The sequence below is a fragment of the Onychomys torridus genome, chromosome 3 (genome assembly GCF_903995425.1).
Source record: "Onychomys torridus chromosome 3, mOncTor1.1, whole genome shotgun sequence".
Classification (NCBI taxonomy): Eukaryota; Metazoa; Chordata; class Mammalia; order Rodentia; family Cricetidae; genus Onychomys; species Onychomys torridus.
Genome location: NC_050445.1, coordinates 122,269,159 through 122,277,290, shown reverse-complemented (window position 1 = coordinate 122,277,290; position 8,132 = coordinate 122,269,159). Strand labels below are relative to the sequence as shown.

The window sequence follows — 8,132 nt, the reverse complement described above, 5'->3', positions numbered from 1 at the left end:
GTGTCCTTCACTATAAAACCAGAGGCATGACATGCTGCGAAATTCTGCTGCTTACTGGTGCTGTAATATGGCACTCCAGTTCATTCATATCTGCATCAGCTTTCTCTTATTGATGGTTTCTGTCACTGCTTAAGCTTCTCTTTTCTCCTGAGCATTGAAACTTCTGTCTTCTACATTATGTTTCCTGGTGTTCCTTTTTGCCTCAAACTGTGCATTTTGTATTTTTGCTTTGTCAACTTAATCCTTAAAAAACAAACAAACAAACAAACAAAAACAAACAAACAACAAAAAAAACATAGATTACATAAGATCTACATAAGAGTAACCACTAATAAGCATGGGCCACAGTCAATACTAGGCTGGCTTGAAATCTCCTCTACCAACTCTTTAGTTTAGCCTCAGGTAATTTGTTTGTTTGTTTGTTTGTTTGTTTGTTTTGTTTCGTTTTGTTTGTTTTTTGGTTTTTGATTTTGGACAAAGACAGAAAGCAGCCACATTCTTTGCAAAAATATCACAAAAAATGGTCTTAAAGTCACTTAATAATATTCTGCCCCACTGAAACCTCTTGATCCAGACCACCATAATCTCTCTCAATACCACTGTCTTCCATGCTCCTACTAGTATCATCCATTAGGCTCCTCTTAAAGTGTTCAACTGCTTTCCTAATCCAAATTTTCTAAGTCTACATTCCAACAACAAGTTGTATGAACAGGCCTGTCACAGGAATGCCCCACTTACTGGTATCAATTTCTGTCCTGTGCACTGTTCTATTGCTATGGTGAGATTCTATGAACATGACAAACTATTATAAAATAAAGTACTTAATTATTTAATCATAAAATAAAGTATTTAATTACAGTTATGGAGGTTTAATTATTTATTATACTGTTTGGCGACATCTAGCTTTCTGCATAAATATTTGGGATCTGAACTCCAGTCCCCGTGTTTGCTCAGTAGTAAACACTCTCAGCCACTGAGGCATCTCTCCAGTCTTTGCAACCCTTTTTCAAGGCAGTACTTGCATGGAACTAATGCATTATCAACTCTATCCCATTGTTTTCTATGTGTCTATCACTATCATATTCACAAACCTGAATATATGTGTGTGTGTGTGTGTATGTATATGTATATATATACATATGTATGTACATATTATGTATATTATTAATAAAAATCAGGTAACGCTATCCCCCACATTTTACTTTCCTTGTTTAAAAATATTTTCTAAAGCTGGGCAGTGGTGGTGCATGTCTTTAATCCCAGCACTTGGGAGGCCGAGGCAGGCAGATATTTGTGAGTTCAAGACCAGCCTGGGCTACAGAGTGAGTCCCAGGAAAGGCACAAAGCTACACAGAGAAACCCTGTCTCGAAAAAAAAAAAAAAATTCTATATTTTAATCTGCTTTACATTTCTATTTGTAAAGCAAGCTAATTTATATATAAAAATTACAAATTTTAAAAATGTTTGCTTGTTTTTTCAATATGTGTTGATTCAGAGGAGAAATCTATTCCTTGTTTTTCCCTTAATTATCTTTTTTTCTTGATATTCTTGATTTTTTTTTCTTTTTTATACATTGTAAGTACTTGATGTCAATGAATCGTTATGTACCTGCTAGGTTTTGTCATTGTTACTTTTTTTGTGTTCCAGCACCATTAAGGTTCTTGCATATGGGTGATCATTATTCTCAATCTAACTCAATATGTGTTTTAGTTTGTTTCTTGAATGGTCTCTGCTGCTTCCCCCTCTACCAGGGGCTTGAGTTATATGATGTTCTACTTGATTTCCATCTCATTGATATTATTCTCATTTCCAAAGATATTTTGCTTCTTGGATTTCATTGGCTAGCATGTACTGATGTGTTTGAATTCCAACCTATGGATTTATTAACTTAGATATTGTAGTTTCATCTCATATTCAAAATTATTTTGAGTTCTTTCCAATTATTGACTTGATTTTTATTTCAGAGTCAAATAAAGTGTTTATATTTTAATATCTCTGCTAATTCTAACATCTGTGTCAGTACTGATATAGTTTCAACTGATTGTTTTGTCTAGTACCTCAGGCATATTTCTAACTTCATTATACACCCTATAATTATTAGAGGATGTTATCTCATAGAATCCTGGATATTTTTATATTTACATAAATATTCTTAATTTTGGTTCTGAAATGTATTGAGCATTTTGCTTTGCTATTTTGAGAACCATTGGGAGAGAGTCTTGTAGCATGAATCTTAAGTGTTCTTATTAATGAAACTCAAACCCGAGGCCAGTTATTGTGGTGAACACTGGAAGATCAGAGACACAGAACAAGCCACAGCTATCTCACCTTGCTAGTTCCTCAGGTGATCCTTTTTCCTCAGACTGGAAGCTTCTGAGTCCTTATCCCATTGGCTCTCAGCTGAACTGTATTGCTCCAAAGCCTGAACGCTTAACCAACCAAATGCTTAACTAACTACATGCTTTACCTTTTAGATCCTGGTCCTCATGCCTTATATACCTTTCTCTTTCTGCCCCCACTCCCTGGGATTAAAGGTGTGGGTCACCATGCTTAGCTGTTTCTAAAGTGGCCTTGAACTCAGAGATCCGACTAGCTCTGCCTCCCAAGTGCTGGGATTAAAGGTGTGTAGCACCACCACCCAACTTCTGCTATAGCTCGCTCTTCCCATTTTCTAGCCAGCAATTTGGCTTTGTTCTAGTGGCTGTCTGTTCTCTGACCCCATATTTGTTTATTTCGGGGAACACACAATATTTCAGGGAACACAATACCTACCACAGAGTCTATCCACATTAACCTGCTTTTAATTGAGTAGGTGAGTACCTGATAAAGCATTGGCATTGATTTTCCTAAGGTTTGCTATTTGAAATACACAATATCTTTGCACATTGTGTATTTTAGTTTCTGCTGTTGATTTGGGTTCTTTGTTCCCAAGCCTTGGAGTGTTCCTTTGCATGGATCTCATCAGCATTCCCTGGAGTTTCATTTAATGCTAGAGCTCAGAACATCCATTGAGCTGTGCTTGGAGAATCCTTCTCTCTCACATAAATTGCAAAGTTTCAAGACAGTGACCTGTGCCAAATGAGGACCTTACCTCATTTGATTCTCTTATTATTTCTCATTACCTAATGCTGAGTATTTTGAAACTCTTTTTTCCCTAACATAGAATCTGTACGACTGTGTCATTAAAAGATTAAATCTTATTTTTCCTCTTATGTCACAGAAGAATATAAATGTTCATTTACTAATATCAACATAGAGTTGTAGAGGTGTAGGGAAATGACAATATTTTCAATAAATCATACTGAGTTATCTCATGCTTCAAACCATATAAACAATTTAAATCTAGATTGATTGTGGGTCTAAAATATCAAAGAAGAAACAATGAAGATTACAAGTTATAATAGCAGAGAAAAATATTTTTAAACTTCCAGCAAGGTAACTGTTTTCAATGTTATATATAAATGTTGAACAATAAAATAAAATAGTGACACTTCAACTACTTTGAGATTAGAATATTTTTCATGTAACTTTCTTTTAATTCTAACTATGCTTTGAAACTTCATCCTTGTGTATAATGTATCTTAATCATAAGAACCCTCCCTTTTGGTAACCTACTAAACCCAATTAGTGTTGCCCATAAGCACATAGATCTGGGGACATCCACTAGGACATGGACAACCCATGAAGAGCCACCTCCACAAAAAAAGAAAAGTGACTCTGCCTTCCTCCCCAAGCAGTCATCAATTGCCAATGGTTTCTTGGCTAGGAAGGAGGTAGTATCTTGGGAGCAATTCCTCACTTCATGCTTTTTTTTTTTTTTTTTTCTGGCTTGGTGTTGTACAAATTATGACAGATGCTGTTAGTTCACATTTTCAACAGCCTAGAATCACCTGGGGATGGAGTCCTAATGAGTAATTTTCTATATCTAGTTGGGTTGTGGGCTTGTCTGTGAGAGATTGTCTCGATCCTTAATTGAAATGGGAAGATTCACCCTAAATGTGGGTTTCACTGTTTCGTTGCCTATGTCCTAAATTTTGTAAAAGAAGAGAAGGACTGTTGAGTTTAAGTACAAGCCAGCAGGACTCCTGTGTTTATTTCTCTCTTGACTAGGAATGTCTATGCTCCTGCATGACTTCCACAAATGTGGAACGGTATGATGAAAAAAATTCCCCCTCTCCTAAGGGTTTATTTATTTATTTGACACTGTATTTTTCACAATAACAGAAATGAAAACATAACAGAAATTGGTACCAAGGAAGCAGGCTTGTTGCTATGATGAAATAGACCATGTCAAATTCTTTAGAGGGGAGGAATATGGACCTTTTGGCTAGAAGAGACATTGAATGCAATTGAAAGAGCTTAATAGGCTATTCTAGTAGAAGCTTAGAAGTAAAGAATGCTGAGAGTCACGTGGATAATTCATGCCCAGGTCAGGTATCAGAGGGCAGAAAACCTTTTGTTTCAATTTCAGTTTTTATTTCTGCTCAGAAACACCATGACCACAGCAACTCTTACGAAGAAAACATTTAATTGAGGTGACTCACTTACAGTTTCAGAGGTTCAGTCCATTATCATCATGACAGGGAATATGGTAGTGTGCAGGCAGATGCAGACGTGGTGCTGTAGTAGCCAAGAGACCTATATTTTACAGGCAACAGGAAGTAGTCTAACTGTCACACTGACAGAAGCTTGAGAATAACAAAACAAAACAACAACAACAAAAAACTTCAAAGCCTACCCCACAGTGACATACTTCCTCTGAAAAGGTCATACCTCCTAATAGTTCCATTCCCTTTGGGGGACACTTTCTCTCAAATCACTACATTCCACTCCCTGGCCCCCAAAGTCTTATAACCATATCATAATGAAAATCTTCAACAAATGGTGCTGGAATAACTGGATGACAACACATAAAAAATTGAAAATAGTCCATATCTATCACCATGCACAAAACTCAAGTCAAAGTGGATGAAAAACCTCAATATAAATCCAGCTATGCTGAACTTGATAGAATAGGAAGTAGGAAATAGCCTTGAATGCATTGATACAGGAGACCACTCCCTAAATATAATACCAATAGCACAGACAGTGAGAGCAACAATTAATAAATGGGACCTCCTGAAACTGAGAAGCTTCCATAAGGCAAAGGACATGGTAAATAAGACAAAATGACAACCTACAGAATGGGAAAAGATCTTCACCAACCCCATATCTGATAGTGGGCTGATCTCCAAAATACATAAAGAACTCAAGAAACTAGATATGAAAATACCAAACAATCCAATTTTAAAAATGGGCTACAGAACTAACAGAGAATTCCCAACAGAAGAATCTCAAATGACTGGAAGACATTTATTTAAGGAAGGCTGGGAAGAGCAGAAGGAGGATTGAGATAGGGAACTGTGGTTGGTATATAAAATGAATAAAAAATTTCTTAATAAAGAAAAAATAGACAAAAAGAAAATAACACATTCAATCCAACTTCAAAAATCCAATTGTTTATAGCAATCTCAAACTTCCTTCAATGTCCAAAATCTCTTCTGAGATTTATAGTGATCTCTTAATTGAAATCTCCTGTAAATATCAAAATCAAAAAGCAGATCACATATTTCCAACATATAATGGCACATATTATATAAATTACCATTCCAAAATGCAGGGAAGGGAGCATAGTGAGGAAATACTGGACCAAACAGGACCAAAAACCAGCTGGGCAAACTCCAAACTCTGTAGCTCCATGCCTGATGTCAAAACTCTCTTTTGATGTCCAAATCTGTTCGGGTTTGTTGACTGCAACTCACTTTTCTTTGCTTGGGCTGTTTCCACTCCCTTTTAGCAGCTCTCTGAGGCAGGTATCCTACAATTCTGGCATCTCTAACATCTTGGGTTGTTCATGGCAATCCAGGATTTAACCTCACATCTTCACACAATGGCCTTTCTGCTAGGCCTCCATTCATGGAAACCCATGCAATATGCCTGGCCTCAGTAGGTTTCTTTAGGCATGGAGGCAAATTTCATAAACCATTTCTTCTATTCTTAGCTCTAAAACCAGAACCATGTACCTGAATCTGCCAAGGTATACTGCTTTCTGGGGCTGGAATATGCCCTCCCCCTCCCCCCATCAATTACATCTTCACCAGCTTTCTGTCCTTTGCTGCCTAAGCTTGGCTGTCCTGAAACTTGTTCTGTAGACCAGGCTGGATTCAAACTCATATATCCAACCAGCATCTGCCTTCTCAGTGCTGGGATTAAAGGTGTGCTCCACCATATCCAGCTCTAAGCTCTTCTTTAGTTTCTTTTCAAAAACTGGAAGTTGAGCTGGGTGAGATCTTGCCCGGAGGTTACCACTCCCTTCTTTCCATTTCTTAACCCATTTATCTCCTTGAACACAGAATTTCACTCCATTGCACTTCCTGGTGCACTTTTTATCCTCAAGTTTTTCATTTTGTAATTTATCCTGCTCTACTTGCTCCTTTTCATTATGAATCATCCTTAGAGTTAGCATTAAAAACCACACAATGGACACTATACTAGGCTGTTTTGAGATTTCTTCTGCCAAAGGAATTAATTCAAAATTCTTCACTTTAGCCTCAGGCAGACTCTTTAGACAAGGCTAAAGATAGCCACTTTCTTCAAAAAAATATTACAAGAATGATCTCTAGGCAACATACTAATAATTTTCTATGTAATCTCTTGAGAAAGATCCCCCACCCCAGTTCATCAAATCACATTCAGCACCAATATCTTCCATGCTCCTACTAGTATGTCCCATTAAGCAGTTCTTAAAGAGTAGAGCTCCTTCTTGGATTTTTAGGTTTAATTGGACAAATGAGAATAAAGATATATTTTAAAGTATTTTTCTTTATTCATGTGAGAATTTCATATATGTATACAATGTATTTGATCATACTTTTGCCATTTCCCCACTCCAGCTCTCCCTAAGCCCCACTCCAACACATTTTCTTCCAATTTCATGTTATCATTTTAAATCAGAATATTTTTATTATTTCTTTGAGAATTTCATACATGTGTATAATATATTTTGATCACGTTCACCTTTCGTTCCTCTCCATAATTCCTCCCATGTTTATACCCCATGCCCAAACCCCTTCTTAGTCTCATGTACTTTTTTTAAAATGAGTATTATTTGTGCTGCACATATATACACATGGGTATGATGTAATGTTATACAGTATGCTCCACCAACAGGGACCACATCCTTGAAGGAAACTATCTCCCCAGAATATATGAACTGTTAATAGTTCTTCAAGTACTTTTGAAATAAAATACATGGTTATCTAGTAATCAAACTTAAGCAAATATTAGTATCTACATAAAATAACATAAGATTAAGGAAAAACCGAATGTTAGCTTTCATGAAAAACAATATTAGTTGAAATACTAGGAGAAAGATACAGTAAATTTGAGGTGAGTAAATAAGAACCCACTAATCTAACTGTATCAAGGGAAGAATTGAGCTTATTTCTGATCAGAGATAAGTATGAATGGTATGAAACAATTTTGAATTAGAAAACATAAACTTAAGTAAAAATTAACAAATAATGGAAAGGGAAGATGCCGGGGATCGAACCTGGGACCTCACACACGCAAAGCATGTGCTCTACCACTGAGCTACATCCCCCACCCAATATGGTGGTTGAAATTTTACAGGCTTTGTGGAACTGGATTTTAAATGGTGAATTAATATGATATAGAATTATATAAATAAGAGAAATGTTTTATTGCTTTTTGCTTTTCAAGATAGTCTTACTATTTAGCCCAGGCTAGCTTTAAAGTCATGTCAGCGAACCCTCCAGTATCAGCTTCCCACCTTCTGGCATTATAAACATGTGCTTTGTCTCACTGGTAGAATGTGTTTTGACAGACATGATGGAACAAGGAATTCAGGAAATGAAAGCTAGAATTGATAAGTAATAATCTAGAACTGCAAATCTAAAACATTCATGAGTTTGGCATAGATATTTAATTAAAGCAGAGGCATAGGTAAAAATATACCTGAGATTAATTCATCAAATATTGTCAACTGAATGACAGCTGCATATTTAGCGTTATCAGGGTCTGATCTTTGACATAAATGTGTCCTCATCAGTTCAGTTTAGGAATAACTAATG

The 8,132-nt window shown here is 36.3% G+C and overlaps 1 non-coding gene across 1 annotated transcript; it reads right to left on the bottom strand.

Annotated features, from left to right (window-relative positions):
- Positions 1 to 7,570: 7,570 nt before the first annotated feature.
- Trnaa-ugc lies at positions 7,571 to 7,642 on the bottom strand. The gene has a single exon. It is a non-coding gene; the product is annotated as a tRNA-Ala (tRNA).
- Between the last annotated feature and the right edge of the window lie 490 nt (positions 7,643 to 8,132).